Below are 19,855 nucleotides of genomic sequence, written 5' to 3'. Positions count from 1 at the left end.
TGAGCAGATTTTGAGGTTTTAAATGCCAAGGGGTTTGAACTTCATTTTATTGAGGTAACAATGATTACAGAGTTGAGAAAAACAAAACTGATGGCAGGTAGATCAGAAGTGTTAGCAAGTTTAGGTGAAGAATAGTAAGTAGGGATCTAAACTGGAGGGACAAAGAAGGAGAGGAAAAGAGATCTGGGAAAGGGAAAGAAATTCAGGACTAGAGTTAATTAGCTTTGAGGATTATGAAGAATGGTAGTGAAGGAGAACTTTCATAACTCTGGTTTGGGTGACTAAGGATGGCGGTGCCACCAGTCAAGAAGTGACAGTTTTATTTCTGCAGGGAATTGGTCACCAAGTTATTCTGTCCCATGTTGTCCTCCACAGTGACCCTGCAACCATACATTAGTTTTGGGAGAGGGAGGGAGAGATGTCATTTTCTATGGTCTACACTAATCTCTTCTCACAGAGCCCTAACAATCTTGAGTAGTAGCATAAAAAAGAACTAACTGAACTCTCCTTTGGGTCAATTCTCTACCATGGGTGTGGCCGGAATGGCAGCATTGGTTCCCAGGACTTCTCAGAGCATGCTGGCTGGTTTCAGAGACTAAAATGATACAAAAAATGTAGTCTGATGGTTCTGTGCATGAGAAAATTGCAAACAAAGAGATAATATAACAGTATTTTCACTAGTAGCAACACAAAGAATAATTTAGTGGCAGCAGATTCCTTAACGTGTATACTGCTGAATAACAATAAGCATTATGTGACATCTCTGATCATTTTTAGTGCAACTTATAACAGAATAAAATCAGATGTTTCCTAAAATAACAACAGACAGTGCTAGAATTATTAAAAAGTCCTCCTAATAATTAAAGACCCGCTTGCATAAATCTGCATTTTCCCTGTTTTTCTATTGTTACCATAGTCCATCCAAACCAAGTGAAAGTTCTATGGACAGACACACATACAGATATTATTTGATGGAAATAGTAACATCTGAAAAATTTTTTCTTTGTGAACAATTTGTCATAAACAGTACAATGAGAGCTAACAGAATTTGTGAAATATAAAATACATGATGAGAAATTATTGCCCCAATTAAAAGCTGAAATGAACCCTGGCCAGTGTGGCTCACTTGGTTGAGGCTTCCTGCCATAAACCAAAAGGTAGAGGGTTTGATTCCCTGTTAGGGCATATTCAGACGTTGCAAGGATGCACTTTGGGCCCTCATTCAAGGTGCCTACAAGAAGCAACCAATTGCTGTTTCTCTCTCCATCAATGCTTCACTCTCCTGCTCACCTCCACCCTTCCCCTCTCTCTAAAAGCAGTAAGCATAGCTTCAGGTGAAGGTACAAAATTTTTTTAAAATTTCAAATGAGAAAATTAAAAGTGTGCGAGTGATAATTAAACAAAACTTTTTTTTCTTTCTTTTTTTTTTTGGCTAGGGCAAAACAAGGTTATTCCTTTTATTTTACGATATTTTTAAAGATAATTCAATCACAATCGTTTACCAATTACACAGTATCATCAACACCAAGGAGTTTTCCTATCTGTGAAGAAGAAGGAAATACTAAGCTTCCCCATTTTTGTGGGAAAAGTAACTGCTTCCTGTAACACACATGTAAAGTGGCTACAGCTAAGCCTGGCACACGGTAAGCATTTTAAGTGTTGCATCAAACTTGAAAACGAGACCTGTCACATGAGCTATCGTGATGCTTTTCTACAAGAGAACCTTTAAGACTTAATGCCTTAAAGTCCTGGCAGCAGGTATCCTCTGGGATCCCCTTCTCCATTTCCTTTTTGTCAGGGACAGCAGGAGCACAGCCAACCTTTCTGAAATGCCCTTTGGACCACACCCTGTGGCCAGGCTCGTCGTTGGGCCCAGGAGCCCATTGGTCATTCATTCCTGTGCAGCTGCCAGGCCAGTTCCTGCCTTTGCTGCCCGGCACTGCCATGCTCACACAGGGGAACCTTGGGGTGGTGGTAAGATCCCCAGATCCTCGATTTGCGCAGGGTTGCTGCCTAGAGAACAAACCTCCAGTAGCTTCTCTGCCCCTCTGAAAAAATGTGCAGCTTCCATCACCGTGAGACTAGAGAAGGGCCAACAACCACAGAAAATCAACTAAATTAAATTCTCTCCTCCCGGCTGCTGCTGCTGCAGATTGTTCCAGCTGTGTTACTATAAAGTTCAGGTTCCTTATTTTCCTATAATTTTATATTAATATTTTTAAAGGGTTAATAAAATTGTCTCAGCTTTGTTTCTGTGGGCGAAGGTTGAACACAAGTTTGTTGGGAGTGGGGGGCAGGTACATTTCACTCTCTCATAGCCCACTGTTCCCTGTTAGAGAGAGTGCTCATGTTGCCAGCCATACGGTAAAAGCCCACACTTTTCTTTAGCAATAGCAAATCTATTACTTAGTTTTTAAAATATTAAAGTTAACTAAAAAATTACAGTTAATTTTTTAAATGTGACATTAAACAGCTTATAAGAATCACACGCTCTATTGCTGTGTTTCTAGCCTTTCTATTTAATCTCCACCTATTTGTTAACTAGTCTAAGTCAGAAAACTTCTATAAACAGAGCAAAAGCCTAAGCACTGGCCCTTTCATTTTTTTCTCTACCTTATTTGTTAGTGATGATGTTTAAATATGTGTTTTAATATAAGTAATTCCAGTGCATGACAATTTATAAATTAGATAAAACAAGTCCTCCAGGCAATCAATTTACATTGCAAAGAGGTTTATTGCAACAGTCCATTAAACTAGCAAATGCTCTCACTCTTTTATGTATATACATAAAAAGGCTACAGGGGCAAGTGGCTTTAAAACTAGAATATTATAAGTCACTGCCAAGGAACTATCAATCCTAAATGAAGATAAAATACTAAAATTGTTATTCAGGTCAACTATATTTTATTATTAATAAATTTATTCTTTAAGGCTTTATCTATTATGCAAAATAGAGGTACACTGAGATGATTTAAATATATCTTAACTGTCTACCTTGTGTTGAACCCAGGGGAAGATTTCATAACAGTTTTTTCAGTAAGAATAGATTTAAATAGATTTTCTTTTTGAATGAGTAGGTTCCCTGCCCTGCATGACTACATAGAGCAGGGAAAATGAAAGTGAAGTAGGAAGCCTTTTGACAAGTTACAGAAATCCTAAAGACCACTTAAGATTTCCACAGGCGACTTTGCTTGAGGGGATGAAGAGGCTGGCTGCCTATTGAACCAACATCATCTAGATCTTTGATAAGTTAGGAAGCCCCAGCTGACTTCTGTTTTAGACATATTAAACTAACTAGTACTGAGGAATGGCCAAAATTAAGAACAAGGTAAAAGTCAATAAGTTCACTTGCGGAAGAGCAAATTCTGTTTGCGGTGGTTTAGTTATGCAATATCCATTCCTTCACAAATACCACTAGTAAATAATAAACACTGCATTCCTAAAAGCGTTCAAGACAAGCACATCAGGAGAACTCTTTAAATACATCACTCATTTTCACTGTCCTAAAATAAAACTTATAAGAGTTATATTAGCAACACCAAAAAATATTGCAAAAAGAAGTATTTTTTCCTTTAGTGGTAAGAAGCCACTGTTATCTTTTGTTTAAGAAATCTATCTAAAACTCTGGGAGTTTCAAAGAGGTTGACCCTAAACTTCATCTCTATAAAAATCAACAAACTGGCTTAGCAAAAACCATGAATTTTCAACTAATTCACTATGATTTGTTTTGGTAGAACTTTAGCACACCAAATGGAGGGAATCTCCCAGGTCTAAAATCTAATCCTATTATAATTCATCATGCCTTCTATTAAGTAGCTTGGATTTTAAAAATCCTCTAAGTTAAAATTATCTTTTATGCATTAGTCTTCTGATTGCATGTTCAAGAAGCACTTTCTAGGACCTTGATGGGTAATTGGAAAGTCAATGCTGATCACATATGTGTTATGTTTCTAAATCCAACTTTGACTTTTTCTGGACCTTAGAGGACTTCTAGTTATTGTCTTAGTTACCTTTTTTTTTTTTTTTTGGTAACATTTCTAGATCTGAAAACACAAATATGAGTTTTCCTTCAGTGAGTCTAGCCTCTGAAAGGAGGAGAAATATGAATAGACAAATCAATGTAATGCAAATTACAGATATTCTAATAAAGATGTGTATATATGATCAGTTCCCTGAGTGTCAGGATTGGTTTTGAAAAGACGATGTTGAGTACACATTCACTGAAACAAGATTATTCCTGCTTTCTAGCCTGGGCCAGATCACAGGTCTTTTTGATAACTAAAGAAGACAATGGGGTTTCAATATTTAATCGCAATCCTCTCGCCTGGATCTTACTTTCCTTCTTCACCTGCGCCTTGCACTTGGGTGGGTTTCTCTGCTGTGCTCTGTCAAGTCTAACTCTCCTGGTTTCTGATCATAGCTTGTCAGTGCTGGGAAAAATCACCCTAGTGATTGAATAAGTGCTTGAATCCTCCACACAAGACTCTTAACAACAGGCTTTTTTTGGTCTTGTTTTGTTTTGTTTCAGCTTAAACACTGCTGTTTTAGAGTCTCTTTATCTCGTTCAGTATAGTTCATTCCAATTTTAGATTTTTTGATGTTAGAAAGTCATTTCCTCTATTAAAGTAAGTTCTTCTGCAAAAGTAATTTCTCTCCTAATATCTATTTGGGGCCATTCAAAATGCTTAGTTATTTTTCCACAGGATAGTTCTGTAAATATATAAATACTGAAACTGTAGCCTCCTGAATCTTATTTTTTCATAATAGGATCACATGTTTTACATATGTCGAGACTCTTTACCAACAGGAGGGAGGGAAGCGGGGAGGACTTCTTTCAAATACTCTCTAAGCTGTCTATATTTTTTGAAAGCTGTGCATCTGGAGCAGGGCACATTTTTTAAAGAATGAAATATGAAAATACAGATGAGCTTTCTAAGCTAAAAACATAACAGAAACTTTAGCATAATAATAACATCAGCACTTTACATTTGTATGGCACTTTCTTTGGGAAATAGCATGAAATAACCTTGAAAGTTCTGAAGTCAAAGAGCTTGGTTGAAAATCCTGTCCCCATGATCAGCTGACTAACCATAGATAAGTCTCTTTACCTATCTCTTCCCCAGTATTTACCACATAAAAATGGAGTATATTAGGATGAACAACAGAAAATTTCTGTGAGGATTAAATGAGCTAATACAGGGAAAACAAGCCAGTGCTTGACACAAAATAAGGGATTAGTACTCTCCCTTTTAGCACACTCCACCCTTTTTCTCTTTCAATCACAACACACTTTTATTGTCTCAATGCCCCTGCTCTCACCATGCTCTTGCCTGAAACACTCGCCCCCCATCCCTCACCTGCTGGCTACTTCTCTTCCTCAGATCTTAGTTAAAATATTCCCCTCTTGAAGTGGCCCTCCACACTTCTGCTAAGCAATCATTTATCACATCATTGTGTTTATTCTTTTCTTTTTTATTGAATTTATTGGGGTAACATTAGTTCACAAAACCACACAGGTTTCAAGTGTACAACTCAATAAAACATCATCTGCACACGGTATCATGTGCCCATCCCCCCAAGCAAAGTCTCTTTCTGTCTGCATTCCCCTGCTTTTCCCACCTCCACTTACCCCCCATCCCCCTTTCCCTCTATCACCACACTCTTTTCTGTGTCTGTGTGTTATGTATTCTTTTCACAGTACTTCTTATGGTCAACAATGATCTTGTTTACTCATTTGTTTTTCTGTCTTTCCCTCAATAATAGAATGTAAACTTAATCAGAGCAGGTGCCTCACCTGCTCTGGATTGTCACACCTGCAGAGACTAGTACTGAATGAATAAATTGATGAGTATTACCTATAATTATTATTGTTATTTATTTACTAGTGTTTATAATTTCTCTTCATTAGCACAAGTGCTCTGATGGGTATAAAATGCATTTTACAGTGTAAGGGGAAACATGGTCACTAAACTGAATAAACCCACTACAACTTCAAACATCTCTAAGCAGCTACAGAAAATTCAGTTCAATGGAGCATGAAACCCCATTTCATGTGTCCCAGTTTGTCATATTTGGATATTTAAGTATGCATATTAAAAGGAAACTCTTATTTAGAGCCTTGAAGGATAATGTTACCATGATTAATCTATTTAACTTAGTCTGGTTTTGGCCTCACAAACAAAATCTTAGAGTTACAAAACAAGTTCTCATTGCAACATCTTGCTTTCATTTATCTTAGTTAGAATTCCCAGAGGACCTGAATAAAAAGAAGGCCACGTTAAATGATGCATTTCTGAGGTCCCTGCATTGTTTTCTAATCCAAATTATTTCATAAAAAAAGCATTAAACTCAATGCAGAATTACTGATTGAAATATCTTTGTTTTTCAATTAAAACCAGAGAGTAATTAAAAAACTGAAACTAGTGTAATTGAATTTCTGCTTTGTTAGGCACATATTTGAGGGCTCTGTGATATAATCTTTCCCTTTTTTTCCTACTAAACAATTAAAATTTGCATGTATTCTCAATGTGAAGAAGCAACACATACAAGAATAGAGTAAAATAATAAATGCTCCATTTTAACTTCCTTCACTTCTACTCTTAAAAGGGAAGCTATAATAACTGGTTGTTGTAACAACCTTTCTTGTGGAAACCATTGTAAACTTACAAAAAAGAGTCAAGTACCAAATAAAGACATTTTTGTCGTCTTGAGCCATTTGAGAGGATGGTGCCTCTGCAGAAATGCTCTCATCTCCATTCTTGGATCTGACACCCACGCAGGGCACCCCTCCTACCTAATGCCCTTCCCCCATGCCCTTGCTCTGACAGCCCGCCCCAAGCTGCTTTCAACGTGGACATGCTCTTCACTTCCTGTGAATAAACTCCCCATAATGAACAGCCACCACTCCGGACGACATCCTTCTTACCTTGGTGGCTCCCAACACCCCACACCAGGCAGTTCTCCGTGGTGGACACTCTCCCGGCATCACTAGCGCTCTGATTCCCTGTGCCAAGGCACCGCCCTGAGGGGATGCCCTCCTCATCCCAGTTAATATCTGACACTGCCCTGGTCAGTCCTCCTCCAGGGGTGCCCTGCCCACTGTGCCTGCACTGCAGCGTGTGGCTCTGGGCCACTAGAGCTCCGTTCCCCTGGCACACCCGTTTACTTTGCTTGGATTCTTCTAATAGCTTTAAGACTAAAATGGCCAGGAAGATTTGAAATGAAAGGGAAATGAAGAGAAGAGGAAGAAAGAAAATGCTCCAATCATTTGTCTATCATTTATATTTGTATATATGTACCTATACCCATAATCTTGTTGTTCTTATTTTTCTACAAAAATGAGATCATTATATATGTTGATATGACTTGTCTATTTTCTCTAATAGTAATGTCTTGAAGATCATTCAATGTCAGCATATGTAATTCTGCCATATTTTTTAAATGGCTGCATGGTATTCCACAGCATGAATATTCTGTACTTTATTATAATTTATGTTACACACACAGACACACACACACACATAGGATAATTATCCACTCCCCTTTTCTTGGACATTAAAGTTGATTCCATTTTTTCTTATTACAACCAAAGCTTCAATTAACATCTTTGTACGTTTATATTTTTAATCTCACTATAGAAATCTCATCATGGTAGAGTGACAAATTTTAGAGAAACTTAATCCGATAATAACTTTGACTTACGATCTCTAGATAGCTGCTAAAGCATGAAATAACAAGCAAAATGTCCAACCTTGTCTGATGAATATGGAAGTATTCTTTAATCTAGTATGATCTGAAGAGCATAAAATGGCTTGCTGACCAAAGTTATCTCCCTCACAAACTGACAAAGTGCCTGAAATTCTTATAAAATTGTTCTTTTTAAGGATTTTACCTATAAAGGTAATCTGAATGGTAAACATCTTTACTGTGAGGGCTGCCATTAACTCATTCCTTCCTATTACTGTAGCAGAGTGGAGTACACTGGGTAAGTAAAATGATACTTGAGAGAAAGTACTGAGAGATGACATTGTCAAGGACAGAGTTAGCTACACATTAGATGTTAGATAAAAGTTTGATAAATGGAAGAGCAGACATTTGGCTAATTCCTGAGAGCAGGGTGCAGTCTGAAGGGCAGTTCCTGTTAAAACAAAAAAGAAGGCACTCGGGCGGTGGCTGGAGGGGGACGGCTGAAGTCTGGGGAGGGAAGAATGCTGTCCAAGGAGCAGATTCAGGTGCTCGCTTTAAATCACTGTGCACATGCTTCATTCATGGTCTCTTAGGGACTAAAGAAAGAAGATAAGTTTAAAAACTAAGGTGGCCCCAAAAGTTGAACTTTGCTTTTATTAGTTAACCACAAATAGTTTACATTTTAAATAATCTCTATCTATTTTCATAATTTTATTATATAAATGTAAGAAACTATGATAGCATATAAAACAAATATAGTTAATTAACCATGGATAAAGTATAATTACAACCCGGTACTCTTCAGCAATTCTACTTGAATGAAAACCCTACGTTATCAGTTTTGTGAGTGCAGTCATCAGCCATTAGCTTTTTAGAAATATTAGGGTTGTGCCACTGTCAGTAGATCATTTAAGGAATTATGTTGTCATATTTAATGAGTGTTGTGATGTAATTCTGTTGAGGTTAGAAGGTAATATATGGTTTTTAATTTTTAATTAAATGAAACTATGCCCTTGACAAGATGATTTTGTTAACTATAAATGTTTATAGAAGAAACATCTCCACTGTTTAAAAATAATTTTACTTAAACTTTTTCACTTCTTTTAATAAGAAAAATTGCATAGAAAAAGAGCAATCATTAATTCTGTTATTTGTAGAATCTAACACCCTTTAAGAACAAGTTAACCAAGGCAATCAGACTATTACATTTGCAGGGCAAAAAAAAATAAAAATAAAAGGATCTTTTTATTCAGGATTCCATCAGCAGATAAGTGGGGCAGAGCATCAGTAAGTAATGATGTTACCAAGACACAGGCAAGTGAGAGGCTAGGAAGAACCTGATGTGTGTGTCAGATTACAGGGACTGGGACAGACACCCACAAAGAGACTAGGGTGAGCAACGATGTACAATTAAACAATTGAATGGGGTTTAAGCAGGTTGGTTTGGGCTTGTCACAATCAATATAATGGAATCATGTGTTTGCGGAGGCTGGTAACAGATTCTTAACGAAGTAAAACTCATACTACCCCTTTGCAGTTACCCCAGCCCCGCCTCCAACACTACCTTTACTGTTCCAGGAAGGACAAAGACAGGGTATATGCAGAGAGCTGGTAAGTGATGTGTCAGGTGTACAAGATGGGCTGGTTTGTGCTGAGGTTGAGGGCTGAGAATGCAGACTGAAAGTACCTGAACCCTTCAAGGGTAATGTTCTTTGCTCACCTAGGTTGTCCTAATCTTTCAAACCTTTATTTCCCAAAATTCATTTGAGATGAAAGATGTGCCTGGTTTTTCCATTTCTTAGAGTTCTTATCTGGGAATTCTAGGGGTTCTGTATGGGAAGTACTGAGGTATTTACTAAAATTTGGGGACTCTTTCATCTTAAAAAGCCTGAGTTCTATGGACCACTAACTACTCTTCATTAGTCACCATTTTATTCTGCTGGGTTGAAAGTCCAAGTGGTCTTTCAAATGTAGCCATTTCACCAATATCCCTACTTTACCAAGGTAATACCCTTAAATATTGGCAGCAACACCATTTCTGAAGGAGGCATCTTAGAACATTTTCTGTACCATTATGAATAGTCTCTTCTCCTAGAAACAAATTAAGCTCCATGGCAGCTGATTTTAGGATTAGGGCAGGAGGTAAATAGCACCTACATTCCACAGGCATCTACCAGAGAGGCTTTGAATTCTCTCTCAGATTTATAATCTCCCTCATCTTGTCCTTTGGGGTAGAGAACATAAGAGCCAGAAGAGGATTCCATTAGAGCTACTATGTCTGGGACCATCACTACATACAGGAATACTTTGGGGCAAGGGAGTAAACATAAAACCCTCCACAATGACGTGCAGTGACTCTATATAGTGGGATAGTTCCTTAGGTATTTGCAGATCCTCTCCTGTCTTTGGTTAGAAGGAAAATTCTTGTTTCAAATTCAGGACACTCAGAAATGATTTCTGTACTCATAATCAGATCAGAATATTCACTTCAGGGTCTTCTGCCACTAGCATCCTAGAGTCCTGACAATTATCTAACAGTATACAGATGTTGGGTGGGGTGCCAAACTTTTAACCAGAGAGAATGTCACAGTCTGGACATGGTGCTTACTGAATTCTACCCTGAAGGTACTAGACTATGCTTAAGGATAAGAATTTGACCAAAATGACAAGCTGCTTTTTTACAAACTTTTGAGAAAAATAATCTTGTCACTAAATCTAAGACTCTTCCCAGGGTTCTAAAAAGAAGTTGTTTTTAACTACAAAGATATCGCATGACTAACAAGGGAGAGAATTTCTTCTCCCTTCACAGGACATAGATTGAGGTGTTAGGCGTGGCATGCAGTCTGCAGGGTGTAGATGAAAGGAGATCTAGAAAGAAAAGGGGAAGTAAATATGCTGATTGCAGAAATAAGTGAGAACTAGGATGTGTTTGGTAGTCTTTCAGGAGTTCCCATGTTGACTGAGTCATTATTAGGCATGCCTTCATTGAAACTTTTCATATAACCTGGAAGAATATATGAATCCTCCCATGGCAAGGAGCAAAATTGAATCAAAAGAAAAAAATTGCAAAACTTTCAATTTTGAAATTTATCAAAATATACTATTTACTTAAAATGCAATAATGGCTTGTTTGCCCTTACAAATTTTGTAGCTGTTTTAATTACTTGTAGTAATGGCTCATTTCCTATAATTTTTGGAATATCTCCAGATGAAAACAGACTAAAGTGACTGTATTCAAAATTCATGAATGAGATGGCACCCTTATGCACTATAGTTTAACAAGTCACCATGAGTCATTTCCTTTACCTGTGGATGTTTGTTCTGTGTTATTTTAGGATACAAGCTCCATGAGGTACACTTAGTCCTTTTTGTTTTCTGCTTTCTGATAGGTAGTATTCAATTAAAATGTGTTGAATAAATGAAGTTATTATCCAACAAATTCAAGCTCCACTATAAGAATTTCAAACAAGTTCTCTGCTGGAATAATGAGATGTGACAGATGGTTTTATTCTCAATTTCTATCAAAACTACTAAAATTTTCAAATATATCCCCCAGGGTTAGAGACTAAATTCCAAAATAATTTGCATATGTAGCAGTAATCTGCCCTGTGATGATAACATTAGCGATTTAGAAAGTGACAATTACACGTTACTTAATTCTAAACACCTACTGAAGAAAAAGAACGTATAACATCCTTTACCAAACAAAAATCAAGAAATATTTCTATTCTATTTTAAAACTTTTGAAGGTAGCACTAAATTACATTATCAAAAGCAAAAAAAAAAAAAATAGGAGGAAATCATTAACAACATTGTTTAGGATGACTAAAACTCTGGAATTTGGAAACTTAAAAAAAAAGTAAAAATGAATCCAAAAAAACTGAAAATGCAATTTTAATATCATCAGGACCCAGGTTCTTTTGGAGTCAGGTCAATAAAAAAATGATTTTAAAAAGGTTATGAAAAAGAATGTTCCTTAGAAATTGCTAGAGATCACTGTCTACAGTAATTCAAGATAAAGACGGTTTGCAGCCAGACTCACTAGTGAGGGAGTCCCACTGGACCCCCGTAGGCCAGAAACTTCCCAATGCAGGTAAAGAGACCTCAGTCTACATGGGCAAATTCCTGCAAGTTGTATGAACAATTGTTTGAAAAGCTTTCTTCTCTTTATAGATGTAGACGGCAAATTTTGGAAGTTACATATAAGGTATTATTATACATTGAAGAGAAGCAGTGATAATATTCATGTCAATTTAACAATCTAGAGAGCTAAAGCATTTTCATATGTATAGAAGAATTAATGCATAATCTTTCTCTTAATTTTTATTTTCATTCATTAATTCATTCCACAAATTAAAACAATATAAGCAGAGACTGATGTAGATTCTGGATAATGCCATATGAAGTTGCCAGAACTAGCAGCCAGATCACGTCAGGATTTGTTAGGTATTAAATTTGCAGCCTCCACCTAGGATTTACTGAATCAGAAATTCTGGGTGTCAGACCTAGCAGTCTCATTTTCATAATTTCCCAGATAATTCTGAGGCGCACTAAAATTTAGGAACAACTAGTCTAAATTATAAACTATTTGAATTAGTGTCTCCTTTATTCTTTACGATTGTAATTACTCCTTTGGCACTTTCATTTTCCAAAAAATTTAAAGTTTTAGAATATTCCAATTAAGACAATGGAATCTCTTGCTAATCCAGTATTCTATTACTCTTAATGTTAAATATGAAGCACTTTAACATAGTCACAGAAAGTTAGTTTTAGTTGATCTATCTTCACATACTGGGAACAATTGTATGCTAAATTATCTGTGATAATGTAGCATAAATCTTAACACAATTAAACAGGTAAGTAATTTTTTCCAGTGATAACCCATAATACACACTCTTCTTAAGGTATGTGCATTTAAACATTTCTAGGAATCTATTCTAATATAGCCCAAATATGGTGAAAAACTTGACATATCTACTTGGCAAAATTTAATATTTATCTGGCTAATGGCTGCTTGTTTAATTGCTTAACATTAGGACATTGGAAAGTGGTGTGAATATGTATTTAAAGCCAAATATTAATTGAGATCAAATAAATATAGTTCCTTAGATCTCTGTGGTATCTAATCTATAAATGTCTTGCAGTGATAACTCATTAATGATTAAATAAAGGCCAGATACATTAGAGGAATTTGCATCATATGCCAGAACTTAATTTTCTACTTCAACTTACTTTTCAAAATGTTAATGACATAAAAACAATCAGTAAGACTTGGAATTTAAATCAAGCCTTTCTTGTGCTTAAGTGTAAACAAGAAATTATCACAAATGAAAATAGAAGTTATTATAATCTACCAAAACATGTGCATTTGAATTTGGTGGATAAATGATAATAATTAAAAGTCATAGAACCTTCTCTCCAAATCTACTCTGAAGCCACATAGACATATCTGAACTGGCTTTCTTCATTATCTCTACAGAAATTAAAGATATAATTATTCTGCTGAAAGGAAACAATAGAGGCTGCTTTCTAAATAGGAACTGTCCTCCTTTCAAAAGAGAATGAACTCTTTCATGTCATCAGAGACCCACTTGGAGAATGGTGAATTGGAATGGGGAATCCTTTATCTAGAGGTCAGCAACACTGTCAATCAATCTTCAGAAGAATCAAAGCTCCAGGGTGGGTGACTGCTCTGCAACACATTTTGGGGGCATTTCAAGGCTCTAGGTGCCTTGCACAATTGTTCGATTTCTTAAAAACCTATACTTTCTGGTAAATGATGTAGAAAATGTGATTGAGCTGGTAGTAATTCAATTGACAATGAGGAATAGTTCTCACTGAGCTGGGATAATGAACCAGATGATGAAATGAATAAAGCGAGCATATTGGGCCAAAGGAGAGAAGAAAGTCAGGGTGCATGATGCCTTCAGTGCCTTCGATGAAACGCTGGCTAGACTTAGTCCGGGTTGAATGCAAATGTATAATTACATGACATTTTTGTAAGAGATTATTCATTTCTACACTAATTATAAATTATCACCTACTCTTTAAGGGTGTAAATGATTAATATAGTATTTCAGACTTTACTGATCAGTTAAAAAAATCCACCTGCTATGGTCAAATATTATCCACTAGACCATTGCTAAGTGAAGAAGTACAAAGAGGCAGAAGACTTTCTGTGATGCAAAACAACTTTGTAATTATCCACAGAATAAAATTAACTTATATTAATTAGATGTTTAAGACCTCTTTTCCCCAACTTGATTATGAAACAAATATGGTTAGTGTAGACAATTTAGAAAGTATGGAAAAGTAAAGAGATTAAAATAAAAGGCACCCACAATCCCCTTTTTCAGAAGTGACTGCTCTTAATACATCCCTTGAAAAAGACACATGCATAGAGCAAAAAAAAAAAAAAATTCAAACACAGACTTTGCAACCAGTATTTTTTTACATCTACACAACATTTCAAGTCTAACAGCTTTATGCCTTATGTTATTACCCACATCACTGAAATAAAAGCATCAGAAGTAGTCTTCAGCATTCTCAGGAAACAGTGTTAGGAATGGAAAACATATTTAATTCAATTGGTCTCTAGAAGCTTTGCAAAGAAGTAAATTAATTTCTTTAAAGAAATAAATTTACCTATGATGTTGTTTAGGTATCAACATAATTCTTCAAGGTATTAAAAATGACTGTCTTTATTTTAAAAGGGGGAAGGTCATTTGCAACTTGACTTGTCAAGAACAGACATAAATTGTAAAAAGCCTCCAAACACAATTTGTGTCCAACTGTTCTTTGTTTGTGTCCACCTAGGTATGTCTATATATGTATATTATAAATATGAGATAATTTTCTAACTCCAGATGACATTGTTAAAATTAATTTAACGGCAAGCATTTGTAAGGATTGAGTATTCTAAGATTCTTAGAAACATAGAAACTCAAATGCTTTTCAAGTTCATGTGATCGAAGGTTAATACTTAGTAAATAAAAGCCAGCTTAAGTGGTTCGTTTAGTAGAGAGCGAGAGACAGACAGACAGAGAGAGACAGCACCGAAAGAACTATGCACTGTTTGTGCATAGACCCACCCATGAAAGCCTGGTCACTCTACAGATGCTGTGTCTATACACAATTAGCCCATTAAAAGGAAGAGTTCTGTCGCTTCCTCTTAAGATAATAGGATATTCACAGTGGTACCTGCATTCGTAAATAATAAACCAAATGGAAAAAGTATTTTCTCCTGACCTCATGAAGCATACCCAGCTGCTTCAAACCCTGGTCTGCTCGCAAACACACAACACTACACTCCATCAGTCAACACATATTGGCCCTTGGTGGTGAAAATTGTAACCCTTTTTCTCCCTAGGTCCTCCATTTTCTGATTCAAGGTTTTGGGAGAATGGAGGATGCATTAAAGCTTGTTTTTCATTTTACTCCTATCTGGTGAATATCTGAGTTCTCTTTAAAGATTTATTGTTTAAAGGAAAACAACATGCTTTTAGTTCTACCTCTAGGAAGTTAGTCGTTAAGAAACTAAACCAGAATAATTCTTATCCTATGAACATGTCTATATGTATCAAATCTTCTACAACAGCTATGTATATTGCTTATTATCCACAGAAAAACTATCCAAACAACAACAGAGTGGTGAATTTTTAAAAGATGGCTTGTGATATTCTTAGCAGTTAAAAGTAAAATAATATACATGTAACCAACCAAACATGTAAAAATTTAACCCTCATGAAAAAGTTCTTGGGGAAAACTTTATCCTGGAATCTGCATTCCCAAACCACTACCAGTGATATCTAAATAAATCTAAAAAAGTTTCCTGTATTAAATAATGCCCAAATGGTGACATCAGTAAATATTTGCCAGAAGAACCAGAGGACTGTTCATTGTGATGTCATCTTCTCTGGTTATAAATACACTCCAAGCATTCAGAGTCTTTCCTAACATGTTTTCCATAATTACTAGTGGGGGGGGGGGCGGTAAAAATGAGCTGCAACTTTTATAAAAGACTAGAATTTTTATTTTGAAGGAAAAGAAAGACAAAATTTTTTATAGTTGTAAATATAAAGTTACAAAGCATACAAAGTTTTGAAAATATAACAATACCATACTTTATTATATTAGTTAATAAATGTACAACCTAGAGCTGTTGTTTACAAATACCTTCTCCAATTTGGTTGGTTGCCTTTTGTTTTTGTTGGCAGTTTCTTATGCTGTGCCAAAGCTTTTTAGTTTGGTATAGTCCAATTCATTTGTTTTTGGCTTGGCTTCCCGTGCCTTTACGGTCAAATTCATAAAATCTTCTCTAGGACCAAAGTCCCTAAGTTTACTATTTATGTTTTCTTCTATGCAGTTTATTCTTTCAGGTTTTATATTTAGGTCTTTGATCTATTTTGAGTTAATTTTTGTATATGGGGATAATCAGTAGTCTAATTTCATTCTTTTGCATGTGGTTTTCCAATTTTCCCAGCACCATTTATTGAAGAAGTTTTTTTTCCTCCATTGTATGTTTTTGGCTCCTTTGTTGAAAATTATTTGCCGATTTACATGTGAGTTTATTTCTGGGCTCTCTGCTCCAACAAGGGGTTAATATCCAAAATATATAAAGAACTCATACAACTCAACACCAAACAAACAATTCAATTAAAAAATTAGCAGGGGACCTAAACAGGCATTTCTCCTAAGAAGACATACAAATTGTCAACAGATATATGAAAATATCCTCAAATTCACTAGTTATTACGAAAATGCAAATCAAAACTATCAATACCATGTTACACCTATTAGAATGGCTACTATCAATTAGATAAGCAATAACAAGTGCTGGAGAGGTTGTGGAGAAAAAGGAATCCACAATCACTGCTGGTTGAAATGTAAACTGGTACAACCACTATGGAAAACAGTATGGAGTTTTCTCAAAAAATTAAGAATAGAGTTACTATATGACCCAGCAACCCCTCTGCTGGGTATCTACTAAAAAAGCTTGAAAACATTTTTCCACAAAGATATGTGCACCTCTATATTCACTGAAGCATTGTATGTGGTGGCCAAGACATGGAAACAACCAAAATGTCTTTCAATAGATGATTGGATAAAGATGTGGGACACATGTACAATGGAATACTGCTGGGCCATATGAAAATATAAAATACTTTCATTTGCAATAACATAGATGGACCCTGAGTATATCATGCTAAGTGAAATAAGATGGAAAAAGTCAACAACCATATGATTTTATTCATATGTGGGATGTAAAAGTGAAAGCAACAAATGAACAAATAAGAAAAACAACAAAAAAAGCTCACAGACAGAGACAACAGTATGGTGTTTACCAGAGAGAAGATATGTAGGTGGGTAATAAAGGATAAAGGGGGTCAAATATGTGGTGATGGAAGATGATCTGACTTTGAGTGGAGGGCACACAACCCAATATACAGATCATGTATCATAGAAATGTATACTTAAAGTGTATATAACCTTATTAACCAATCTCACCCAATAAATTTAATTAAAAAAGAAAAATATAAACTTACAACCCAACTAGTAGTACATATAAAAAAAGACATGAAAATTGTCTTTTAAGTCAGTACATAATTATTACTTTCTATATAAAACCAACTTTCTCTCTGTAAAAATAAATGCAAGTGACATGTATCTTTAAAAAATATAACATGATGCCAAAATAGTTTCAGGAGAAGCATTTTGGCTTTTCTTTATTATAATTAAATTAATTTTAGAGGAATTTCCTAAATAGTTCATTGGAAGTAACAATATTCTCAGGTCATATAATTAAAAATATATTTGAATACTCAAGACTCCAAAATTTTTCAAAAGTATAAAAACATGTTAGCAGTTATTTTCTACAAAATTTTTAACTCTTCCTTTGGATTTATCTTTGTATTTGTTCTTGTATGATGATTGTTTTATTGTTAATAAATTTTAGCCTTAGCCTTAGAATTATTTTAATAAGTTCAGACTAAGGGAAAATATTTTTCCTTTTATGTTTAAATACCTTACTTAAAATTCTAACTTTAAATACAATTTAAAAGTACTTTAAAAGTTACCTTTACCTTTAACTCAAAATAACCTACCTTAAAATCTTTGTTTTATGACCTATGTATATAATAGAGAAAAATTGGTCCAGGGCATGGAATTAAACCCAGAGAAAGTTAGACACAAATTTATTCAAATAGAATAGATCATGTTCAATTTTAATAAAGTGAAATTGTTTAGGATAAACAAATAAATCATCCATTTTTTTTAATACTAGTCATTCATGTCTATCATTTTTATTCACCTCAAGTAGCAGTTACTTATATATCCTTCCAAAGACCTAATTGAGACCCTGTTGTTTGAGGTAATATAAGAAATAAGTAATCATAAAACTACAAATTAAAAATGTTTGTCAATCAAATTGACCAAATTAGAAAATAATATTAGTAAAAAATGTGAGAAAATGAATAAAATAACAAAGTTTTCTGAAATTAACTTGACCACATCTATTAATATTACATCATTTAGGCCCCTTGATATAATGATCATTTTTATTAAAGTCCATGTTTCTGAAAAAAATTGTTCATATAACTACATTTTGAGGATATTTATTTTACTGTGGATGTATTCACAAAACATTAAAAAAACTGAAATTAAATGATTAAAGGTCATATAGAATTATAGATAATTTTTGCTTTTATATATTTCTCAGGATTTGAAATATTAAAAGTAAAAAAAAACAGTACTTCTTAGATATACAATCATAATTATAAATGAATCAATTAAGAACAGGTCCTTCCATATAATATACATATCTATCTCATACCGATCTACTAGCAATTTACAGTATAGATATACCTTAATTTTTCATTTTTCTTGCTTTGATAAATATCCTGATTATTTTCCATATTTTAATTTAACTTATTTCACAGAAATGGTAATACAAATGGTTAATAAAAATTAAAATCTTAAACTTTAGTGGTAATTAAACAAAACAAAGTAAAACAGAATGTCCATTTTTAAAGCCATCAAATTAGTAAAGATTTTAAAAATGACTATTAATCCTGGCTAGTATTTAGGGGGTTAGTCCCTTACTTATATTATATATTAGTATTATCTCTCTGGAAAACAATTAGGCTGTATATATCAAGAGTTTTGAAAGCATTTGTTTGTTTGTTTTTTAACTCAGTAATCGTATATCAAATATTCTTTAAAAAATGATAAAATTACAAATAAAGGCTTATATTAATCTGTCTATTCATCTATTGTTATCTTTATAGTGTTTAAGTATCTATAAATAATGAATGGTTAAAAATAAAACATGATGATCAACAAGAATCATCACTGAAATGAGGAAATGCTCAAAATTAATTTCTGTAGTAAGTTGGATACATAATTCTATGTGTAAAGTATTCAAACATAATAAAAACTGGCCTGAAATGAATATGCAAATTCTTTTTACTGGATATCCTGGAGGTAGTTAAGAGGAATTTTTACATTGTTCTTTGTGCTTGAACATATTTTCTAAAACAATATTTACTACTTTTAAAGGAAGAGTAAAACAGAGACAAGAGGGATGAAGAGAGGGGGGAATGGGGGAAAAGGAAGGGAATGGGAGGGTCGGGGAACGTGTAGCAAGGTCTCATGGACGAAACCAAAGGGGAAGGACTGAGGGAGTGAGGGGGGTATGGGGCAGGGGAAGGTGGTAGGGGGAAGGCAGAGACAAATGTATTTGAAAAAATAAAGAAAATAAATTAAATGAAAAAAAAAGGAAGAGTAAAAAATGTAAAATGCATGCCACAAAACCCGTGGTGCTGCCCTTCATCTATAAAATAAAGTTCAAATTGGCTAGACTCATGTTAAAGCCCTTCTCATCTGATTCCATCTTATCAACCCAATCTTATTTCTTTTTACTTTTTTCCTTTCTATTGAATTTATTGGAGTGACATTGGTTAATAATATAAGTTTCAGGTATACAATTCTATAACGCATCATTGTATATTGTATTGTGCATTCTCCACCCCAAGTCAAGTCTTCCATCACCATTTATCACCACTTTACTCTCTTCTACCTCCCCTACCCTCCTTTCCCTATGGGAGTCACCGCAGCGTTACCTGTGTCTATGAGTTTTTTTTAATTCCTTCCCCTTTTTCACCCAACCCTC

At 34.8% G+C, this 19,855-nt stretch overlaps 1 protein-coding gene across 2 annotated transcripts in view; it reads right to left on the bottom strand.

The window, feature by feature from the left end:
• PTPRZ1 (protein tyrosine phosphatase receptor type Z1) overlaps window positions 1-19,855 on the bottom strand; it is a 203,839-nt gene that overhangs the window by 115,092 nt on the left and 68,892 nt on the right. The gene's annotated exons all lie outside the window — the stretch shown is intronic.

Source organism: Pteronotus mesoamericanus, unplaced genomic scaffold, assembly GCF_021234165.1.
Source record: "Pteronotus mesoamericanus isolate MK-2021 breed Mesoamerican mustached bat unplaced genomic scaffold, CSHL_Meso_final scaffold_85, whole genome shotgun sequence".
Lineage (NCBI taxonomy): Eukaryota > Metazoa > Chordata > Mammalia > Chiroptera > Mormoopidae > Pteronotus > Pteronotus mesoamericanus.
Note: the sequence above shows the minus strand (reverse complement) of the source record. Positions and strands in the feature narration are given on the sequence as shown.